Here is a 25,356-nt window from a genome sequence, read left to right on the forward strand (position 1 = left end):
GAGCAGAGATCCAGCTTCTCTCATCTGTGACACAGCAATCACATCCCATCCACAATGGTAACAGAAAGAGTTGTTACATGTTCCTCACCCCTTATAGATAAATGAATACTGTGTAAGGCTATGTGCGCACGTTGCGTACTAGCCCTGCAGAAATTTCTGCAGCGATCTGAAGAGCACACGTGCGCTTCAAATCGCTGCAGAAAATGTCTGTAGAGAAAAAAAAAAAAAGCCGATTCCCTGCGCTCTGCCTGCAGCTCCTGCCATAGACAGAGCAGGAGCTGCCGGCAAAGCGCACGGAAAAAGTGACATGTCACTTCTTAGAACGCAGCGCTTCGGGCAGCAGCCGAAGCGCTGCGCTCTAAGACGCCACGTGCGCACGGCCCCTGCACAATCTCCATAGACTGTGCAGGGGACGCAGGACGCATGTAGTTACGCTGCGCTACAAAGCGCAGCGTAACTGCATGTATTTATGCAACGTGCGCACATAGCCTAAGGCAGACTATATATAGCACCCAATGTGAGTCTATAGTAGATATATACGCCATGTATGTATGGTACATGTGTGTGTGTGCGTGGTTTGTGTCATATAGTTATGTATATATATATATATATATATATATATATATATATATATATATACATAGATTCTCCAGGCTTATCCCTCTATGTGTCACTATATGAATTGACACATTGGGCTCCGAATGTGGAGTGTGCAGGTTGCATACGAGTGGTCACATGACCATTCATTCTGACTGTCGACAACTGTGTCTGCTGCATGTGATGTGAGGATTCACATATCTACACTGTGTAGCAGCAAGCAAGAAATAGTGCGATAATAATAATAATAATCATCATCTACAATAAAATATAGTTACTGCAGATTTTTGTGAAAAATCTTGACCACTATTTTTTCCTTGGGCTACATGATATTTTGGTCATGCTGTCATACATCACAGCATGCCTATGTCACTACTAGCATGATGCAGGTCTGTGAGGTGGCTTTCATTTCCACACTGTCTCGTTCACCGTCTGTCTCGTTCACCGTCTGTCTCTGTCTGTCTCTAGCTTTCCGTCTCTTTTCTTTCCCTGTCTGTCTCTCTCTATCCGTCTCCCCACTGACATCTTATTACCTCTTATACTAACACTGTTCTTTGTTACTATAGTAACGAATCACAGCTGAGATTAATAAACTGTAGTTCCAGGCTCCATTCACTTTAATGGAGTCATGTTTTTTGGAGAGTAACTGTAAAGTGCAGGGTTAAATTTTCCTGTGAAACCGTAGTCTACGACGTTCCCTGGGTCACATGGGTCATCTGTGCAAAAAAACGTTATTGTAAATGAGATAGTGCGGATTCCTTTAGCGGACATACACACACACACACACACACACACACACACACACACTCCACTTTATATATTATATATATATATATATATATATATATTTATTTAAAATTGAAAGATATATACAGTTGTGTACCGCTCATGGCGGCAGACCACGTTGCTACTAAGGGACCTGTGAGTCAGGGGGCCAGTTCCAGGGCCTGCACTGGACCCTCCTCCGTCCTGTATTGCACGTTCAACTGAACAATAAATGCCAATATAATTGAAAGCAATGATCTGACGGCTCCCTCCTCCATTATTCTCCCTGTGCTTATGAGCTTTGATGTCTCAGTGCAGAGGGCACAATGATGTCACTTCAATGCACCCTCTGCAGACCAGTGCCGAACATTCAGGACACCTGCTGTGAAGATTGGAGCAGCGGGAGAATGGGGAGAGATTAGAAATTTTTTTAATCATTAGGTGGGGCAGCCATTATACTGTTTTGATCTGTGTAGGGGCCACAATATAGTTTGCTGGGCTGTATGAGGGGGACATTATAGTATTTAGATGTCTATGTGAAGCGCATTATACTGTGTGTGAGCCATTATAAAATGTGGTGGGTTGTGTCGGGGCTATCATACTGTGTTGATGAAACTGTACTTTGTGGGTTGTTGAAAATGGAGGTTCACGAAACTTTGCGTCATCTTTTTAGAGTAGCTACTGAAAAAACTCGTTCGATCAGTCAGCGTAGGGGTAAACAGCCCTCTTTTCAGAGTATCAGAGGCTATTGTTGGGCAGAACCAGGCCCTGGATTCCGGATGTGTGATCCGGATCAGGCACTTGTGAAATTAAAAATTAATAGTAAAGTGAAAGAAAAAAAAGAAGAAAGCGCTTCATACTGACCGAGGCTCCGTTGCAGCTGTACACTGCTCCCGTGGCTTCTCCTTCACTTGCTGGGCCGCTAATTACTGCTCATTCATATGCACTGCTTTCCCTGTCCTCTGGCTGTCCTGTCTCCTGTGATTGGTTGCAGTCAGACGCACCCTTAGCGTATGTGACAGCATCTGCCTACAACCAATCACGGGCGCCAAGACGGTTGATGAGCGGGAAAGCAATTTAACTCTGCGGATCATTATTGTGGTATAAAACGCATAAAATGTTTCACTGTGTTTTTCTCCCATATTATGACACCAAGAACAGAAAAATCATATGGCTACAGTATGCAGCCCCCAGCCGTGCGCTTATCTTGGCTGTGTATCCAAATAAGAGGAACTGCATGCGACTTTTTTCTTGATTTACAAAAATAATTTAAAAATAAACGAAATTCAGTCCCCCCGAATTTTGGTACCCAGGCATGATAAACCACAAAAGCTGGGGGCTGGTATTGTTAGGCTGGGGAGACCCCTATTTATTGAGCCGCCCCGTGCCTAAAAATAGCAGCCTGCAGCCACTCAGGATTGTCACATCCATTAGATGTGACAATCCCAGCACTTTACCTGGCTCTTCCTGGTTGCTCTGGGGCGGTGGCAATCAGGCTAATATGAAGTTAATCACAGCCCACAGCTGCCTCTAAGCCAAATATTAATCGTCAGGGTCTATGAGACACCCCCCCTTAGTAATCTGTAAGTGACAGTAAATAAACACATACACCAAGAAAAAACAGTTTTTTGTAATTAAATACATCACCCTCATAAGCCTCTTGATTAGGCTACATTCACAGGACTGCCCCGTTTTTGCGGTCCGCAAAAAAATGGTCATGTTTTTTCACAGATGCAACTGTGTAGCATCCGTTCCGTTCCTTATATGGTCCGTGTGTCATCTGCGTACCTTCCTATTTTTTTCATACTGTAAAAAAACGGAAGCAGCTAGATAGATAGAGGGATAGATAGAGACAGATAGCTAGACGGATAAATAGAGGGATGGATGAATGAATCAAGGGATAGATAGAGGGATAGATAATAGATGAGAAAGACCAATGTAATGTCCTACCCCCCCGCATATTCTAAGCTGGCACCCTTTAGTGCCTTTCATGTGGCACTAAAGGGTGCTTAGCCTTGTATTTAGCCAATAAATAAATAAATAATTAAAAAAAAAAACGACGTGAGGTCCCCCCTATCTTTTGTAGCCAGCTAGGGTAAAGCAGACGGCTGCAGCCTGCAGACCACAGCTGGCAGCTTCACCTTGGCTGGTAATCCAAAACAAAGGGCACCCCACGCTGTTATTTAAAATTAAATAAATAATTTAAAATAAAAAACGTGGGGTCCCCCCCAAATTGCATCACCAGCCAAGGTAAAGCGGACAGCTGTGGTCTGGTATTCTCAGACTAGGGAGGTCCACCGTTATTGGACACTCCCCAGCCTAAAAATAGCAGGCTACAGCTGCCCCAGAAGTGGCGCATCCATTGGATGTGCCAATCCTGGCGCTTTGCCCCAACTCATCCCGTTGCCCTGGTGCGTTGGCAAACGGGGTAATATATGGGGTTGATGCCAAATGTGTAATGTCACCTGGCATCAAGCCCTGGGGTTGGTGAGGTCAGGCGTCTATCAGATACCCAACATCACCAACCCAGTCAGTAAGAAATAAAAAATAGACAACAAAAAAAGTTTTATTTGAAAAAACACTCCCCACATTCCCTCTTTCAACAATTTATTGACAAGAACAATCAAATCCGGGTCCGGCGTAATCCAATAAGGGCGTCGCACGGCGATCCATACCATAGTCAATGAGACTCCCAGTCAATGAAGAACAAAATGTTCCCCATTGGCTGGGAGAGCCGTGCAGTGACCTGAGCTAACATCAATAGGTCAGCCCAGGTCACTGCAGGGGATGCCAAGCGCTGCCGTCAGGAGGTTAGATGAGATCATTACCTGCAGTAACGATCTCCTGCTCTGCTGACGTCAGCGCTGTCACTGACTTCTATGCCCGCCGCGTTCTACGCAGTATCGCGAGAGCCCGTGACGTCACTGCTAGTGACAGTCTCGGGCCGCCCGCGAGATGGGCAGAGAAGGCAGTGACCGCGGTGACGTCAGGAGGCAGGAGATCATCACAGCAGGTAATTATCTCATCTAATCTAACCTGCAGCTACATGTGCAGAGAGCAGGGAGACGCGCACACTGGGCGCTGGCTCCCTGCTCTCCTAGCTACAGTACACATCGGGTTAATTACACGATGTGTACTGCAGCTACATGTGCAGAGAGCAGGAGCCGGCGCTGGCAGCGTGAGAGCGGCGGAGGCTGGTAATGAAGGTAAATATCGGGTAACCACCTTGGTTACCCGATGTTTACCTTGGTTACAGCTTACCGCAGGCTGCCAGAAGCCGGCTCCTGCTCCCTGCTCGCTTCATTTTGTCGCTCTCTCGCTGTCACACACAGCGATCTGTGCGTCACAGCGGGAGAGCGACGACCAAAAAATGAAGCTGGACATTCAGCAACGAGCGGCGACCTCACAGCAGGGGCCAGCTCGTTGCTGGATGTCACACACAGCGACAGCGACGGGACGTCGCTGCAACGTCACAGAAAATGGTGACGTAGCAGTGACGTCGTTGTCGCTGTGTGTGACACCACCTTTAGCAGTCAGTGTCCCGCTCCCTGCCAGCCCCGCGGATTGAGAAGCTGCTGATTCTGCGGACAGACACTGACATTGCAGTGCGGGCAGCTGCGGGGCTGGCAGGGAGCGGGACACAGACTGTACGGGCAGTGATGACAAGCAGCGCTCGTCATCCCCGCGGATGCACGCACTGCAGGGTGAAAAGCAGCTTATACTGCAAAGGGGGGCAAACACTGACACTCTGCAGTGCGGTCATCTGCGGGGCTGGTGCGGGACACAGACTGATGCACATACACAGATGACCCATGATGACACAGACAGCGCGCACAGGGGAGGGGGGGGACAGTTCCCAGGGCGTCAGGCAGTAAACATGATAAAGCGCTGGGGACACAGCGCTGACAGTGTATCTGACAGCAAGTGTTCCACTTCCTTGCCTTATTGAACTGGACACTGAATCGGCTGGAATTCAGGGCGCACGTAGCTGGGCACAGGAGGCGGGGGAGGGAGACTACGGAGTGTGTGGGAGGTTGTGGGCAGAGTACGAGGTGCTGGGCAATGTGTGGGAGGGTGTAGGGAAGGGGGGCGGTTACTCCACGCACTGTACAGCCCAGCAGGGCGGTAACAAGCTGTTCCAGATTTGCATGTCAACATGGCCCTGCCCATGTAGACATGAAATGACCGGAAGCAGCAAAATCGCGACAGGAGCGGTCACATGACCACTCTGAGCTGGGGGAGAGGGGCTGACAGCAGGGCAGGTAAGTGGTCTCTATCTACTTACCTGCCCCAATGTAGCCCAATAGTGTAATAATGAAAAAAAGTCAAAAGAAGCCGGATAACCCCTTTAAATGATTCTGTCTTTGGCAAGATCACTCATCTCTACACCTAAGGTGCCAGAAAAGCAGAACCCCATAGGTGACTCCATTTTACAAACTACTCCCCTCAATTAATTAATTTAGCGGTGCAGTGAGCAAGTTAACACCACATGTGACTCACAGAATGTTATACCATTGGGTGGTGAAAAGGAGTAATTACATTTTTTTACCACTAAAATGTTTTTTTCCCCAAAGTTTTTAATTTTCATAATATCTAATAGGAAATAAAACTGACCACACAGTTTGTTCTTGCAATTTCTTCTGAGTGCACCAAAACCTTACATATAATTGGGATCTTTTTTTTAGGCACAGTCGAAATCTCAGAAAGATGTGAACGCCATATTACCGTGCAAATTTTGCTGTTATGGTTTGTGGGTGCCACGTCACATTTGTAGAGCGTATAAATCCACGTAGAAGGAGATATCCAGCTTCACTAATAAAATCCAATTCTTTAATGTTGTTTACTATTTTTTCCAAAGTCCATTTTTATTTTTTTTTACACCAGAAATGTGTTGATTGCTGCCTAATTTTATTGTATTGCACTTTTGTGCGTTGGAAACTACAATTGTAAACTACAATGAAGGATTGGATTTTATTTGTGAAGCTCCATTTCTCCTTCTATGTGAATACATACGTCCTGGCAAAGATGTTTCCATGCTCCAAATGCTGACAGCTGTATATTGTGGTGAGCTGGACTTTCCTTCTACATTAGCAGAGCCCCTGAGGTGCCCAAACAAGCAAAACCCCCAATAAGTGGCCTCATTTTAAAAAACATACCTCTCAATAAATTAATTTTAAGTTACAATAATCATATTGACACCACAGGTATAGGGCAGTAAAAAAAAAAAAAAGAATTACATTTTTACCACAAAAATTTTGTTTTGGCCCCAGATTTTACATTTTTAAATGGTAAATGGGTAACAATAGCACCAAAATGTGTCCCACAATTTCTGTTCAGCATGTCAATACCCAATATGTAGCTGTACAGTCCCTGACAGAAGTTCTGTCTCTTATCCATGTTATGTATAAAAGCTTATAACCTGACTTTAGATTCATTCATTGGTTTCATAAATTACTCTTTTGAAAGCTGAAACCCTCCCAAATTTGGTTTCGGTTATGAAAATAAAGTTACTGCAAAGCTGAAATATTGATCGTTTAATGAACACAGAAAGATCAGATTTTGGCAAGACAAATGTTTTGTCGACTTGTCATATAATGTACCCAATCCTAGTTTACATCCTCACCTGTGCTCACTAAATGATCGGTTAATTAGTGGGTGTGTATAAAAAGAAACCCAGCACCCCATACCTTCAGTTGAACTGCAACTTGACCTCTGACAACATGCCAAAAATCCATTCTGCGACCAAAGTCTTGATTATCAAGAGGCTGAAGACCAGATCCACTGCAGAGGTGGTTGGCACCTTTAATGTGTCTCAGCATCAACTACAAAGAATTAAAAAAAGATTTGAAGAGACTGGAGATGTTTTTGACAAGCCCAGGTCCGGCAGACCTCGCAAGACAACTGCTCAGGAGGAACATTTGTTGGTTAGAAAATCCAAAGCCAGCCCCTCTTCCACTGCAGCAGAGCTCCAACAAGCCTGGTCACCTCAAGTCCCTGTGTCTACTAAAACAGTTTGTAAGATTCTGTATCGAAATGGCCTCCATGGTCGAATCAGTGCCCAGAAGCCAGCACTAAACAAAAGGCAATTAAAAAAACGTGTGGCATTTGCAAAGTCCCACAGCCTGCTAAACAGATGGACGCTGGAAAAGTGTCAGAAGGTGGATTTTTCTGATGAATCTTCAGTTGAATTACACCACAGCCGCCGCAAATACTGCAGGAGACCTACTGGAGCTCGTACGCATCCAGAAAACAGTGAGGTTTGGTGGTGGAAAGAGCATGGTCTGGGGTTACATTCAGTATGGGGTTGTGTGAAACATTTGCAAGGTGGAAGGCAATATCAGTAGCCTAAAATATCAAGAAATATTAGCTACCTTTTACATTCCCAATCATTAAAGGGGTCAAATTCTGCAGCAGGATTGCGCTCCATCTCATACATCCATCTCTACAACAAAGTTCGTCCTGGCAAAGAAGATCAAGGTGCTGAAGGACTGGCCAAGCCCAGTCACCAGACATAAACATCATTTAGCATGCTTGGGGTAGGATGAAAGAGGAAGCTTGGAAGACAAAACCAAAGAATCTAGATGAACTCTGGGAGGCATTCTTTGCTATTCCTGATGACTTCATCAATAAATTGTATGAAATCATTGTTGAGCGGCATGGATGCAGTCCTTCAAGCTCATGGAAGTCACACAAAATATTAAATATGACTCTAATAGCACCACAACTTCATTCACCAATGTTATGCAACATATATTTATATTAGAAGTTAATTATTTGTTTGAATTTCACAATACGTTCTGTGGGCGACAAAACTATTGTCTTGCCAAAATCTGACCTTTATGTGTTCATTAAATGATCAATATTTCAGCTTTGCAGCAACTTTATTTTCATAACCTAAACCAAATTTGGGAGGGTTTCAGCTCTCAAAAGAGTAATTTATAAAACCAATGGATGAATTTAAAGTCAGATTATAAGCTTTTATTTACATAACATGGATAAGCGACATAACTTCTGTCAGGGACTGTCCAGTACTGCTTAGTCAAATAGTTAGACTTGCGAGGGATGTAATGCTATTTTAATGGAACACAGATTTTCCTAGAATATCTTGCAGACGCCATATTTAGAGTGCCTACGTTCCAGAAGAGCAGAATCCCTCTTCAAGTGTTCTCATTTCAGAAATGACACCTGTTTGTGAAATTATCCCCATTTGACTGCAGAAATAAGTAGCAATGGATGCTACCGAGTGAAAATTGCACATCTGTCATTGTACTGACCATACATTGTAGTGCTCGTACATTGTAGTGCCCATAAATTGCATCCAGCTTGTGCTTCTGGAAACAAGCACCTGATAAGTTAAGCTGGCTTTCCTTACTACAGAAATGTAAAACCTGGGGACGCTAGATGTGGTTTAGGCATGTTGTGGGACTCAAAAGGAAGGGGGTATTTGGATTTGGGAAGGCAGATTTACTGGATTTCTTTTTTGGTGAAGCCATGGCACTTTCCCAGAGTCTTTTTTTACCAGTAACCTGGAACCCTCCTATACTATATTTCCATTGACAGATGACGGACCTGAATAGAGGCTTAGTATTTTTTTTGTGAAATGAGTTTAAGCTGACAGTAAAGTGGAGTCAGGGGTAGGGGCCCCTGGACTACCTGGCTAGGTGGCAGACAGTAAACAGGGCCACAGGCGACGGAGATCCGGTCGCAGGAGACCTTAAGTGGACCGGGGCAGGGTTGTAGCCCGCCGGTGCCGACAGCGGGAATCCGGTCCGGAGGCCGTGCACAGACGGGGTGCCTGGACCCTAAGAAGGTTGCATGCCTCTTGTTAATCAACCAGCAGATGACGAGGTTTCAGGCCTTGTTCTCCAAAAGCCCAGAGAGCGAAACAAAGCCCAACGCGGGGGATAGGGTGTCTGTCAGAACCCACAGAAATCTCAAAGGTCAGATTTCGCGGGCCACAGCTCCCAAGCATACACAGTACCGGGAGTGGACTTTCCCATTCCATGCGGAGTCGTCCCACAGAAGACACAAACACAGAGTGCAGGAGGAAGGGACCCTTGTTTGCTACACCCAGGTGTGGGACCCGACTACACCCACCAAAGGAGACCGGTCACTGGTAACTTGGTTTACCATTGGATTCATGTGTGATTACTGAACTGTGATTACACCATTGATCCCCAGTCCAACCCGGCATGTCACCTCCAGCAGCCATTACTCCCATGTATGAACAAAGGGCCCCGGGACTATACCTCCCCTACCCATGGAGGGGATCCCATCTTGCTGCTCCGCTCAATCCGCCCCGGGCGCCCCATCACCATCCCTCACCGCAACCCATGGGTGGCGTTACCGACACATTAATCCCCTGTAAATAGCCCCTTCCGACGGTTGTGAGGACGAATGGCCATGCGAGCCCGGATCCGGTCACCACTCGAGCCACAGCAGCGAACCCGGATCCGAGTGGACCCAGAATTGGCGGCGGCCCCCGCCCGCAACAAAAACAATGCTTTAGAAATGTTTTTGCATCACCATATTTTGAGAGCTATACTTTTTTTCATTTTTCTGCTGAGAGTCATGTGACAGTTTTTTGTTTTTTTTTGCTGGATGAGTTGACGTTTTTTATTGGTACCATTTTTGGGTACACCATTTTTTTTTTTCTTCCAATTTAAAGTTTTATTGAGTTTTCAAAAAAAGAAACATACATGAGAAGAACATGGAACCATGCTGTAGCAAATAGCACTCATCAACAATCTGAACGATAATAAACTATCATGGGCTTCATAATGGAATATCGAAGATTACATTGATACATGGATACTCATTTTAAACCATATAAAATAGTAAAACAAAGAAGAAAGCTAAAGGAAAGAGGCAGTCATGAAGTGTAAAGAGGAAAGAGCGGGTCAGAGAAAGAAGTGAAAGGATAGGAAGTAGGACGCAGCGACCGGGACTAATACATTGTCTGTTGGACCAAGACTTGTCAAAAGGGTGGTATATTATCTGAAGAATAAAGGGGCCAGGGTATCTGTCTTCCGGGAGTTAGAGTAGCTCCAGAAATTTTTTACCCGACAGGAATGATTCCCACTGAAACCATTTGGTGGCTGTCTCTACAGTTTGCCCACGTGACCGGGCCATCACCATTTCCATTCGGTGAATCACATTCACCTCCATTACCCACTCGTCCAGCGTAGGGGGGGGTAGAATCCTTCCAACGTCGTGGAATTACTGTCTTGGCAGCCTGGAGGAGGTGACCTAAAATGGATTTTTTATAGACCTTTTCGGATATGTTAAAGATATACAATAAAACTGCTTCTGGGCGGCTTGGGACTGCAATCCCGGTGACCTCGTGGATGGCTACTAGTACTTTGTTCCAAAAGACCGACAAGCTCGGGCAGTACCACCAGATGTGTGACATAGTGCCCCCTGCGCTCCACAGCGCCAGCACGTATCAGGAACTTCGGGACACCACGCATGGAGAGATGCTGGGACCCTGTACCACCTAGAAAGTATTTTATAGCTTGTTTCTTGCATTCTGGTGGCCACCAGTGACCTGTGGGTCAGACGGAAACAGCGCTCCCATTGATTCCAAGGGAACGTCTGATTGAGCTCTGCTTCCCATGCCGCACAGAAGCGAGGGGGGGACGTCTCTGTCGCGCTTGTCAGAAACTTGTACACCCTTGAAATTGCATGGCGCGTGTCAGAAGACCCACTACAAAGATTTTCAAAAGGTGTTTGGGGCGGACAGAGGGACATGACAGTGTCTTGGGAGGTTATGAAATGTTTGAGTTGGGCATATTCAAAATGGAACCGCAGTTTGAAGTTGCGATTCTCTACAATCTCCCGGAGCGGAAGGAGGGATCCCCCCGGGGCCACCTGTTTTAATCTCAGGGGGTTTAGTTTCGTGCTGCCCAAAAAGTTATTGGACGATGCTCCCGGCAGGAGTTCTGGATTGTCAGTTAGTGGCATAAGGGGTCCTCTAGGCTGGATCATGAGGTTGCGTGATGGCATAGAGTGTATTGTTTTCAATGTTTGTTTGGTGCTATAGGACATCTCAATTTTATGTTTGGTGAGGAGAGGCCAGGTCCACGGCAGGGTGGGTATTGATAAAGGGCATAAATCCTGCACCAGACCAACCCAGAGCTTGGACTCCGAGCAGTGCAGAAGGTCCAGGACCCTTGCGTAAGCGGCTGCCATGTAATATCGCCTACAATCGGGCAAACCCGCTCCTCCCGCGTTCTTGGTCCTAGTTAAGACGGTGCATCTCAAGCGAGCGTGCTTCTTGGACCAAACAAATTGATTGAATAAGCATTGTGTCTTGGCCCAGTATGCTGCCGGGATGTAGACCGGAACCGTCTGAATTAAGTACAACAGTCGTGGCAAGGCCGTCATCCTGAGAGCGCTAATTCTGCCAAACCACGATAGAGTACCTTTTTGCCATGAGGCAAAATCTCCCTCAAGTTTTGACAGAAAAGTTTGATAATTTAATTGAAAGAGCCTAGCTGGGTTGGAGGGGATCTTTATTCGCAAATATCCGATACTGCCGTGGGGTGGCCATCTAAAGGGAAAATTTGGTTTAAGAGCATTTACCAGTGTTAGGGGTAAAGAGATGTTTAGGGCCTCTGATTTATCAAAATTAATTTTGAAGTTGGACCATTTGCTGAAGCGGTTTAGCTCCAACATTAGTGACGGGACGGAAGTGAGAGGGTTGCATAGGTAAATAAGAAGATCATCGGCAAACGCGACACATTTATGCTCCCGCATGGCGATCCGAATACCTTGTATATCCGGGTTATTCCTGATGGCCGAACAGATGCTCCATCACCAAAACATGAAGTAAAGGTGACAAGGGATATCCCTGCCGGGTCCCATTCCGGATGGAGAAGGGTTTCGACAGAGTGCCATTAATCTTGAGGTATGCAGTCGGGGAATGATATAAGGCCATTATCTTGGATGAGAAGACAGGTCCCAGGCCTATATGCTCCAGTGTCTGTGAGAGTGACTGCCAGGAGACTCTGTCGAAAGCCTTCTCTGCATCCAAAGATAGCAGCATCAAAGAAAGTTTTTTAGTATGTGCGTGTTGAATTATGTCTAGGGTTTTTATGGTATTGTCCCTTGCCTCCCTTCCCGGGACAAACCCGACTTGGTCTAAATGGATCAGGTCAGGGAACAGAGGGTCCAATCTGTTTGCCAAAAGCTTGGCATAGATTTTTAAAGCTACATTAAGGAGTGATATCAGTCTAAAACTGCTACATGCCGTGGGGTCTTTACCAGCTTTACGGATCAGAGAGATATAGGCAGTGGTTGAATGGGGCGGGAAAGGGACAGAGTCCGAAATTGAGTTGAAGGAAAGAAGCATTAAAGGTGCTAACTGTTCCGAAAAGGCCTTGTAAAATCTGGCAGGGAATCCGTCGGGGCCAGGGCTTTTATTACCCGGTGTGTCATGGATCACCATCAACAAGTCATTCAATAAAAATAGACTTTCCAGGTCCTCAATTGTGGAGCTACTGGGACGTTTAAAAGGTGAGGGCATTGAGGCGCATCTGTCATCTGAATCAGGGGGCTCGACAGATAGATTATATAACTTGGAGTAGAAATCATGAAAAGTGTTAGAGATGTCAGGTGTAGCGTAGAGTAGTTCGTCGCATGGGTTCTTGATGCAAGGTATAAGGGTGTGTGCTCTCCCTTCTCTCAACGCATTAGCCAACAACCTGCCCGGCTAATCTCCAAACTCATAAAACCTCCCCTTCCCCACCTGTATCAGGCGCTTATATGAGGAATCTAATAGTTTTTAGCCTCCATCCTGGCCTGTAGAAGAGCCTGTAAGTTCGTGGCCGATAAGGCTCACTTGTGAATGAGCTCCCGTTCAGAGACCCTATGAAGAGCTTTTACTATATCTTGGGCCCGTTCTTTTTTGATACGGGACCCATGTTTAATAAAAATACCTCGTATGACACATTTCAATGCTTCCCACTTGTAAGTGGGGGCTCTGTCATCTACTGAGTGGTCTTCCACAAACCTAGTGATAGAGGTCTGAACGTTTGCAACACAGAGCTCATCCAGCAGCAACGACTCATTCAACCGCCACGACCCTTTGGGGGCCGAGAGAGAAGGAATCTCAATCGAACAATATACCGGCGCATGGTCCGACCATAGTATGTTATCCATCCCAGTATGTCGGATCCAGGGGAGGGCATTGTGCTGTAATAATATGTAGTCAATGCGACTGTATGAGTCTTAAGTATGGGAATAGAAACTGTAGTCTCTATCAGACGGGGGCTTCAGTCTCCAGATGTCAAACAATTGAATGCGCAATAAAGCTTTTTTAATACGTTTAATAGTGGTGTAAGCAATGTTAGATTTCCCCCTGGAGTTGTCCAAAGTGGGATCAAGGGTGACATTGAGATCGCCACATAAAATTACTGTACCTTGTATTAGTGGGATCGCGGCGTCTACCAGACGGGCAACAAAACTGTCCTGCTTTTGATTTGGGGCATATGCATTAATTATTGTTAGTATTTGATCCCCCACCTTCAGCGAGAGGATAATATATCTTCCAAGACTATCTGTCATGCACTTTAGGATTTGATGTGGGAGGGATTTATGAATGGCTATCGCCACACCTTTAGAACGGGAATCCGGGTTGTCCGAGGATACCCATGTCTGATAGTACTTATTTTTGAGAATGGGGGCATGTCCTTGTTTGAAATGGGTCTCCTGAAAACACACCACACTCACCTTCCGCTTATGGAGGTGGTACCATATCTGTGATCGTTTCTCCGGAACATTGAGGCCCCTGGCGTTAAAAGAAGCAATAGTTAGGTCCGCCAGCTATAAGGGAGTGAAGTATTAGAGATGTATGAGAAAGGGGATCGAACACGATCAGCCCGGCCGCCGGAAGAAGGGAGAGGACGAGATTTGAGGTGAGTAGAGTATAGCGGAGAAGAAAACACAAAGAAAAGCGGGTAAGTTGTAAGAACTCACCAGTCCCAGTGGCAGTGTAGCGGAGCGTGGGGCAGGCGAGGTTGCGGCTGCAGGTGTCCCGTCCTCCATCACCGATCCTCCAGGCCACGTCTTAGGTAGGCGGGCACCATCTTGGAATGGCGCCAGCAGATCCACCGCTCCTCTCGCCGCGGGGTTCCCATCTGTGTTCGTCGCCGCTGTGGGTCTCATGGCAGGTCCTTTCACATCACGTGGCGCCTCCGCAGCTTCGTCCCTCCTCTGGTTCCCCAGCCCTGCCACTACTTTGGGCACCAGGACAGGGACAGGTTCCAGCCCAGGCTCTGTAGGCCGCAGCTCTTGCCCCGACTGTGAAGTCGCCCCAGACTCCCTGGAGCGGGTGAAATAAGCTACAATATTATTCTGAGGAGCAGGGGGGTGACTTGGGGTGCTGGTCTTGCTCTTTTTGGAAGCAGATTTGCCCATTGTATATGGTAAAGCCAGCTTTATGGGGAATTATACAGAGGAGCTCCAGAAAGCCACTTCCTCACTCAGCCATGTCTAGCTCCGCCCCCGTACATAATTTTTTTTATCACTTTTTATTCCCAGTTTGACAGACAAAATGAACAAAAATTAGCAATTCAGACTTTGTTTTTTGTTTTTTCTTATGTCATTCATTGTTTGGTAAAACTGATAACATGGCTTTATACCTCAGGTCAGTATGATTACAGCGATAACACATTTATATGTTTTTTAATGTTTTGCCTCCTTCACAGAACAAAAACAATTTTATAGAAAACATTTTATTTTGCATCACTATATTCTGACAGCTATAAGTTTTTTATTTTTCCACTGATGGAGCTATTTGGTGATTAGCTTTTTGCAGGATCAGATGACATTTTCAAGGAGCGCATATTTAGTTATATTTGACTTCTTGATTGCGTTTTAGTCCACTTTTTTCCGGCATTTTGTTGAAAAAGCCTATTTTTTAACACGTTTACCATTTTTTTACGGTGTTCACTAAAGGGATTACCTACTGTGGCAGATTTACAGTATAGAGATCGTTCCAGACGTGGCAATGCAATATATGTACTTTTTTTGTGAATTTTTGTTTTTACAAAAACATATACAGTACAGACCAAAAGTTTGGACACACCTTCTCATTCAAAGAATTTTCTTTATTTTCATGACTCTGAAAATTGTAGATTCACATTGAAGGCATCAAAACTATGAATTAACACATGTGGAATGAAATACTTAACAAAAAGTGTGAAACAATTGAAAATATGTCTTCTATTTTAGGTTCTTCAAATTAGTCACCTTTTGCTTTGATTACTGCTTTGCACACTCTTGGCATTCTGTTGACCCAGCTAGGCTGCAGAACACAACCCTGGAAGACCCGATGACCGCCAGAGATGGCTCCTGTGACTAGCTTGACTTGGAGCCCGCTAACTGTAATCCGGATGTAGGTTATCCGGGTTCGGGGAGCATCAATTTCGAGAGAGAGTCCGGAATAGCTGCTGCGGCACAGAGGGCTGCTGTGAATGAGGAGGCCTGCCAAGCCACCATCCGGCATTTGCACCAGGAGCAGCAGACTCGGGCTGCCAAGAGAGAAAGGTGAGAGCCCGTGACCTGAAAGAAAAAGAAAGCCTGCGCTGAGACACATGAAGTGACCGTGGAATCCGGTACCAGGGCACAGTGGATAAATGGGATCAGCACAAAGGATAGTGCTTCATCATTAACCCGGAATGCATGCCGGTGTCTTTGTGTCCCGCAGGGACGTCTTAGACCATCTGACAAAGGGACATCCGGATCGTGACCTGCACCTGGGTGACGTGGTCACATACACTAGACAACACGGAGAAAGGGGCTGGTATGCCTTTGATGTCCAGAAGATTCGGGACCTCTCCCAGCCGGTTCCTCCCATTCCCCCACCTTTTGCAAGTCCCTCCATGCTATGGTAGCTGAACCAGGCTACCTCAGCAGTTAAGATGTTAAAAAATTTTATATGTGGTTTTATTATTTTCCTTGAAAATGTTATAGTAGCCTGCTAAGAGTTAAAAGAAAAATGATAAGTAATTATAGAATGTTTGAATAATTGAAAGAATTTGAATCAATCGGAAAAGTCACCAGATTTACCTGAGTTAAAGAGTTAAAAATGGACCATGGCTGCAGGACTGGCAGCAGCCAGCATAAACTGGTGCTTTTTGTATATAGTTGCACCTAGTGTGCCTCCCAGAGTACCCCAGGGTACCATCAAGACATTAATCCTGTCACCATGGAGAGGAAGGTTGGAGGAATGGTCTGTGATAGAGTAGTCCCAGACCTGGTCACCAAAGGGACCAGTGACCGGCCTCCTCGAAGGGTTTTGGGGAACCAGGACCTTTTTGGGTGGTGAATTGATGGGGGATGCTCAGGGGTTGTAACATTTAAGTGCATTACCTCCCCTGCATGGGAAGACTGTTATAATTATGCTACATTTTTCTTTCAAGTAAAAAAAAACAAAAAACAAACAATAAACCCTTGCTACAGCTCAAGGATGTGCTATGTTTAACCAAGGGGGAATGTAGCGCCCCTGAGACCATCAGGGCACTACAAGGAACTGCATCCTCTTGGGGATGCAGGACCTATCCCCTGGGACCTAGAGTAACAGTGCCATTGACCACCAAAACATGAATAAAATCCTAGTGAACTCTCCACACTGGGATTAAGGGGTTAACAGAAGGGTTTAGCCAGCTTGGTGGGAGGAGTTAGAGAGTCAGAGTCTGAGTCAGTTAGAACCTGACGGCGCACGTTGAAGTGTGCGGACGTGCCTGCACTGGGTCCGTGTAACGGTGACCCCGGGGGCACAGGAGAGAGGTCGCCAGGACGGGTACTGGAGATACCACTGGGACCAGAGCACGAACAAGGCACAGGGCCCTAGGTCAAATATCAAGGTTTAAATGGTTTGATAAATACCTGCACAGTGTCGAAACCTTCACAGACTTCACCGAACCAAATAATCCGGGGGCATCAGCAGCAAACTAGGATCGGGGTTCGGACACTTACCTCCCCGCAGCGTCCGCGCTGCCCGCCGTATGGAGAAGGAGACTGTACCCCAAAAGGGACTGTCGGGGCCCCCAAATGCTTCAAGCTACGGGGACTCAACTACAAGAGAGTGCCGGACTCATCATTGCCACTGATACTCCTGGGACCGTAACCAGCCTACCGAGGGTCCATGTGAGTAGAGACTGTTAAAGTCAACCTGGTTAACCTGGTTAAAGTGAAAAAAGCCTGCTTTACACGGGACGACCGATTGTGCGATTTCACAATCGATCATACCCACCCCTGTCGTTTGTGCGTCACGGGAAAATCGCTACCTGTGACACACAAAGTCGTGAAACCCCCATCACACATACTTACCTGCTGAGCGACCTCGCTGTGGGCGGCGAACGTCCACTTCCTGAATGGGGAGGGATGTTCGGCGTCACAGCGACGTCACACAGCCGCCGGCCAATAGAAGCGGAGGGGCGGAGATGAGTGTAATGTAAACATCCCGCCCGCCTCCTTACTTCCGCATAGCCGGCGGGAGCCGTGGGACGCAGGTAAGCAGAATTCATTGCTCCCGTGGTGTCACACGGAGCGACGTGTGCTGCCACGGGAACGATGAACAACTGGCACAGGTAAAAATAAACGATATTATGAAACTGAGCAACGAGTACACGAGTCCATGACTACATGATGCCGGATGTGCGTCACGAAAACCGTGACCCCGACGATGCATCGCACGATCCGTCATCTCATGTAAAGCACCCTTTACCGTTGACTTTGACAAACACTTAGGCGGGATTTGCACTCTGAGACATCGCAGGCCGATGCTGCAATGCCGAGCGCGATAGTCCCCGCCCCCCGTCGCAGATGCGATATCCTTGTGATAACTGCCATAGCGAACATTATTGCTACGGCAGCTTCACATGGACTCACCCGTCCTGCGACCGTCGCTCTGGCCGGCGACCCGCCTCCTTGTTAAGGGGGCGGGTCGTATGGCGTCACTGCGACGTCACACGGCAGACGGCCAATAGGAGCGGAGGGGCGGAGATGAGCGGGATGTAAACACCCCGCCCACCTCCTTCCTTCCGCATATCCTACGGAAGCCGCAGTGACGCCGGTAGGAGATGTTCCTCGCTCCTGCGGCTTCACACACAGCGATGTGTGCTGCCGCAGGAGCGAGGAACAACATCGGACCGTTGCATCAGCGTAACATGGATTACGCCGACGCTGCACCGATGATACGATTACGACGCTTTTGCGCTCGTTAATCGTATCATCGAGCCTTTACACACTACGATGTCGCATGCGATGCCGGAAGTACGTCATTTTCAATTTGACCCCACCGACATCGCACCTGCGATGTCGTAGTGTGCAAAGCCCGCCTTACTCTTACTCTTATTCATTCTCATCTGGATTATTGCAACTCTCTACTAATTGGTCTCCTTCTTACTAAACTCTCCCCTCTCAAATCCACCTTGAATGCACCAGCCAGGATCAAATTCCTTTCTAACTGATACACTAATGCCTCCACCTTGTGCCAGTTATTGCAATAGTTGCCCATCCACTACAGTGTATAATATAAGCAAACAAAAATCCATATGGCACATGATGGAACTGGAAGGCCTAGAAGGCAACAAGTGTTACCCAATGTAAATCCACTGCATAATTACACTCAGAAAAATGTCAGAAAAACAAGGAGAAAATGAGTGTTTTTGAATATAAAAATCAGGTTTTATTAAATAGTAATAGTAATAATGATACTTTGCATCCATAAGTTACAATAAAAATTACAAAAATGTGCATAAAAATACAAGAGAAAAATGATCAGGAGAGATGGTGAAAAAAATTGTGTGAGAGCACACAAGGCTAAAGTCAGCAGATAGTCACCAGATATCAACAGGCATGTGTGCATGCTGGCCGTATAAGGAATCCTGTTCCCGGGTGCCAAACGGCTGTACAGGGCATTAAGTAAAGCCTTAGTGGCTCAGAGTTTCCACAGATAAGGCCCCAAAACCGGGAATCAACACATACCTGTTTAAAGTGCCGAGTGCAATCACACTAAAGAAGGACTTCAGGTAAATGACCCCCAATGATCGTTTTGCTACGGCTTAATCATGGGGAAGCTAATAAAGATGGAACACGTTGGACGCGTCATGTACCGCGGCTTCAGAATAAGGAAGACCAAGATGGCTGAAAGGGGAGGCGCTGGTCCCGGAGAACGGTGCCACCCATCCGAGCGTTGTGCACCGGAGCGACCTTCTATGTGAGTATTATAAAGTGTTTGTTTATGTTCTACACAGTGGCCTGGGCTCTTTTATACAGGATGTTAGAATATTGTATATAAGAGCCCAGTGGTGGTGGCTGCAGCTTATAGGTTAAAAAATTGGTGACAGGTTCCCTTTAAGGAAGTGTTGATCCTCCTCTCTTTTCAAGACCCACTCACATTTTCAAGACTTCTTGCAAGGTGCGTCAGTTCTCTGGACTGTACAACCCAGGACAATTCACTTAATTCACCATAACCACAGTTTTAAGCCTGCGCTAAAAACCATATTTCTTTAGACAATCCTCTCACCTCACTTACCTAACTATAAACATTTTGCACTTAAAATATTTTGTTAAAAATCTGGTCCTTTGTATCATCAGTTTATACCCTCCATGCACTTAATAGCCCTCTATATCTGTAGTGTACACTTACTGGCTGGTGACCGGTCCATGCAGTGACATATGAATACCCTATTTATTATAATGATGTCTGGACCATATGATACAAGCACTTTTTGCCATTTACCTTTTGTGCCTCCCCCATTTTCTCATAGACTGTAAGCTTGCGAGCAGGACCCTCACTCCTCTCTGTATCTGTTCAATTGTGTTACTTGGTAATGTCGGATATTGTCTGTATATGTCCCATTTGAAGTATAATGTGCTGTGGAATATGTTGGGGCTATATAAATAAAAAGTATTATTATTATTATTACCCTCTAAATAGTAAAATGTGAGAAGTTATTGTGGAAAAACCTCCTAACCGGGAAATGAATAAACATACAACATAGAAAAAGCCAAAACTCCTTTGTAACAATAGGTAAAGCCATTATAACCTTGGGCGACTGTAATAAAAAAGTATCAAGGAACAGTGCAGCTTTACTTTCTTGTTAGAGCTGTGCTCCATATGAATGTGTATTCCACCACCTAGTGCCCATGTCCTGGTATTAAACAGGCAGGTTTTGACATTGCAAACAATGACTTGTTTTTCACTGTGCTCCATCACCCAGAGCACACAAGTACAGGGCAGAATCAGACATCTCCAGGCTGGCGATGGTTAAGGAGGTTGTTGTGTCGCTGGTCTCGGGTTTGAAATTTTCAGACTCCAAATCTGGATTATAACGCTTTATGTTTGAATAGCTTTTACCTCCCCTAATGAGAATATACTGGATTTGGTGGGGGTACTGACGATACCAGTAAAGATATGGGCTAGAGCTACTAGTAGAATAGTTACAGGATAATGTTACTGATTCTCCGAGTTTCGCCTCCACGTTTTGTCTTTCCGAGGTGATGATATTGCCCAGCACTGAACCTGTTATCAGAAGAGAATGGAAAAACATGAAATGAGAAAAATTCTGCTTCATTTCATTTAGAAAAAAAACCTTCATATTGTGAACAAGCCTAATATATTTATATAAATGGAAAGAGCAGAATTATTTATGTTCCATAATGATCCACAATAGACTTTATCATATGATCATAATGAAGCAATAGAGTATAACAGTGCGGACAGATACAGATATACTAGGGGTAATGAATATAGTATACTTACATGATAAATAATAAACTGTGATGAAGAAGGGAAGAAACAAGTGAGGAGACATGATGCTCCACATCTATCTGGATCACAGAGGAGAAGACAAGAAGAAGACAGCAGCAGAAGACACTGATGGAAGCCGGGGCTGTGACTGCTGACGTCTTCTGTATAAGGGGAGGGTAGAGGTGTCATCTGCCAATCCCCCTCTATCTGACATATGGCACTGTCACACCAGTATGTTACTAGACAGATGAGAGATCAATCACTTTAATATTTAAAAAGGAAAACAGTGACAACTTTTATCCACAATCTGTAAAAATCTCATTGATGATATGTTTGTGCCAATCACAAAGTTACTGTGACTGCAAATTAAACAATCATTTATATAATACAATCACGAGAAGAGAAAGCACAAAGTACCACAGTAATGGATCAACAGTGGGATATTTCCTATGAAATCCATACAATAAAGAATAAGTAGCAATTAGTGATGAGCGAGTACTAAAAAGCTCGGGTGCTCGAAGCTCGGGCCGAGCCTCCCAAGATACTCGTGTACTCGGCCCGAGCAACGAGCCCAATGTTATCCTATGGGAGACCCGAGTATTTTTGTGAAATGACCACCGACAGCATGTAGAAACCCTAAAAATGGCACAAAAGTCTCCGAAGAGTGCTCAAATGACATGGCAACAGCATGGGGAAGACCCCTTGAAGCATTTATCACTCAAAAGTCACAGCTGTGAACAATTTAGTCCGCGTTTTACGCCATTTTTACGGACTCACCAGAAAACCTTCCAAAATGACACCAAAATGAATTTTCATGGCGGAAATGTTAAGGGCACATAACCAATAGTGAGATAGAGCTAATGTATGTTACTTTTTGAGATTACTACATGAAAGATTTTACGTAAAACATTGTGTGGCACTCCGATGTCCCTGAGAAGAGACGTACATAAAGGCCTCTGAGTCTAATGTGCCCATTTTGAGGAAGTGAGTCTTTGTAGTATTTTCCTTTGCCAGGGCAGTCCAAAATTGTGAGGTTCACCAATGCCCCTGCATACAGACGTGCATGATGGCCTGTAAACCTGAAGTGCCCATTGGAAGGAAGTGGGTCTATTGTAGTATAGCCCTTAGGCAGGGCAGCCAAAAATTGGGAGGCTCCACGTTGTCCCTGGATAGAGACATGCATGAGGGCCTGTAAACCTGAAGTGCCCATTGGAAGGAAGTGGGTCTATTGTAGTATAGCCCTTAGGCAGGGCAGCCAAAAATTGGGAGGCTCCACGTTGTCCCTGGATAGAGACGTGCATGAGGGCCTGTAAACCTGAAGTGCCCATTGGAAGGAAGTGGGTCTATTGTAGTATAGCCCTTAGGCAGGGCAGCCAAAAATTGGGAGGCTCCACGTTGTCCCTGGATAGAGACGTGCATGAGGGCCTCAAAACATTGTTCCCATTGCAAAGGAGCGGGTCTCCTGTCGTTGTAATGTCCATTCTGCAAAGAATGGGCGAAAAAATTTACCACTGGGGGTATACCTGAAACAAAGGCCTAACTCTTGTAACGGTCATCATGGTGGCGCATGAGGAGAAGGAGGAGCAGTCCAGCGATTATCCAAAGTCCAGAAGTGTGTACCCATGGGTGACTGGAGGTACATGGCAAATTCCCGTTACAAACTTTAAATTCCGCTCTCATTTGCTGGTGGTGTGGTGAAGTCTGGCCCAATCCAACCCTTGTTCATCTTGATCAGAGTCAGCCTGTCAGCATTTTCAGTTGACAGGCGGGTGCGTTTATCTGTAATGATTCCACCTGCGGCACTAAAAACACGCTCTGACAAAACGCTAGCGGCAGGGCAGGCCAGGACTTCCAAGGCGTAGAGAGCCAATTCATGCCACGTGTCCACCTTGGATACCCAATAATTGTAAGGCACAGAGGAATGTCGCAGTACAGTTGTTCGATCTGCAAGGTACTCCTTGAGCATCTGGGCAAACTTAGGATTTCTTGTGGCACTACCCCGCACCTCAGGGGCTGTGGTACGTGAGGGGCTGAGAAAACTGTCCCACATCTTAAAGACTGTTCTCCTACCTCTGGCGGATTGGACTTGTGCCTCTCTCGGCTGTACGCCTTGGTTGTCCACTGATTCCTGACCTATGCCGCTAGCGTTTTGTGAGGGGAATGCTTTGCCTACTTCCGTGACTATGGCCTTCCGGAACTGCTGCATTTTGGTTGACCTCTCCGCCTCGGGAATAAGAGACATAAAGTTCTCCTTGTAGCATGGGTCTAACAGTGTTACCAACCAGTAATGATTGTCGGCCAAGATGTTCTTAACGCGAGGGTCACGAGACAGGCAGCTTACCATAAAGTCAGCCATGTGCGCCAGACTCTTAACAGCCAGGACTTCAGTAGCCTGACCAACACGTTGACTGAACATGCTGTCCTCCTCCTCCTCCTCCTCCTCCTCCTCATCTACCCTGTCCTCTGGCCAGCCACGCTGAACCGAGGATATGACTGGTGTGCATGTCATATCCTCAATTTGGCCGGAGATTTGCTCCATGTCTTCATCCTCCTCCTCGTCATAGTCCTCCACTGCACGTTGTGATGAGACGAGGCTGGGCTGTGTGTTATCATCCACACCCACTACTGTTTCTTGCTGCAACTCATCGCGCTCCGCCTGCAATGCATCATGTTTGGTTTTGAGCAGAGCCCATTTTAGAAGGCAGAGTAGCGGTATGGTGACGCTAATAATGGCGTCATCAGCACTCACCATCTTGGTGGAGTCCTCAAAGTTTTGGAGGATGGTACATAGGTCGGACATCCATCTCCACTCCTCAGGTGTTATGTGTGGAGTTTGACCCATTTCCCGACGGTTTAGGTGATGCAGGTACTCAACAACTGCCCTCTTCTGCTCACATATCCTGACCAACATGTGCAGAGTTGAATTCCAACGCGTGGGGACATCACACACCAGTCTGTGAGCCGGAAGATGCAAACTGCGCTGAAAGCCGGCAAGGCCGGCTGAAGCAGTAGGTGACTTTCGAAAATGTGCAGACAGGCGGCGAACTTTTACCAGCAGATCAGACAGCTCTGGGTATGACTTTAGAAACCGCTGAACCACGAGGTTGAGCACATGGGCCACGCATGGAACATGTGTCAGCTGGCCTCGCCTCAAAGCCGCCACCAGGTTCCGGCCATTGTCACACATGACCTTTCCTGGCTTTAGGTTCAGAGGTGTGAGCCAGTGATCTGCCTGCTGTTTCAGAGCTGTCCACAGCTCTTCTGCATTGTGGGGTTTGTCACCTATGCAGATTAGCTTCAGCACAGCCTGTTGCCGCTTCGCCGAGGCAGTGCTGCAGTGCTTCCAGCTTGGGACTGGTGTGGAGGGTACAGTGGATGAGGATGCGCAGGAGGAGGAGGAGGCTGAAGAGCATGACATTCCGGAGCTGTAGAGTGTGGGTGAAACACTGACTGAGGTAGGGCCTGCAAACCTTGGTGTGGGAAGGACGTGTTCCGTCCCTCGCTCAGACTGGGTCCCAGCTTCCACAATATTAACCCAGTGTGCCGTCAACGAGATGTAGCGGCCTTGCCCACAAGCACTTGTCCACGTGTCTGTGGTTAGGTGGACTTTGGGTGAAACAGCGTTGTTCAGGGCACGTGTGATGTTTTGTGACACGTGGTTATGCAACGCGGGGACGGCACACCGGGAGAAATAGTGGCGGCTGGGGACCGAGTAACGTGGGACAGCTGCCGCCATCAGGTCGCGGAATGCTTCTGTCTCCACCAGCCTAAAAGGCAACATTTCCAGCGCAAGCAGTCGCGAAATGTTAGCATTTAGAACTGTGGCATGTGGGGTGTTGGCAGTGTATTTGCGCCTGCGTTCAAAGGTTTGCTGAATGGATAACTGAACGCTGCGCTGGGACAAGGACGTGCTTGATGATGGTGTTATTTCTGCGTAGGCAACTGCAGGTGCAGGACCGGAGGAGGCTTGTTCGCAGGCAGCATGGACAGGGGATTGGCTCGCATGCACAACCAGCGAAGACGTAGCAGTGACATTAGCAAGCACTGCTCCTCGACTCTGTTGTACATCCCACAAAGTCGGGTGCTTGGCTGACATGTGCCTGATCATGCTGGTGGTGGTCAGGCTGCTAGTTTTGGTACCCCTGCTGATGCTGGCACGGCAGGTGTTGCAAATGGCCTTTTTAGAATCATCTGGATCCAACTTAAAAAACTGCCAGACTCGGGAAGACCTA

This window comes from Anomaloglossus baeobatrachus, chromosome 1 (assembly GCF_048569485.1).
Source record: "Anomaloglossus baeobatrachus isolate aAnoBae1 chromosome 1, aAnoBae1.hap1, whole genome shotgun sequence".
Classification (NCBI taxonomy): Eukaryota; Metazoa; Chordata; class Amphibia; order Anura; family Aromobatidae; genus Anomaloglossus; species Anomaloglossus baeobatrachus.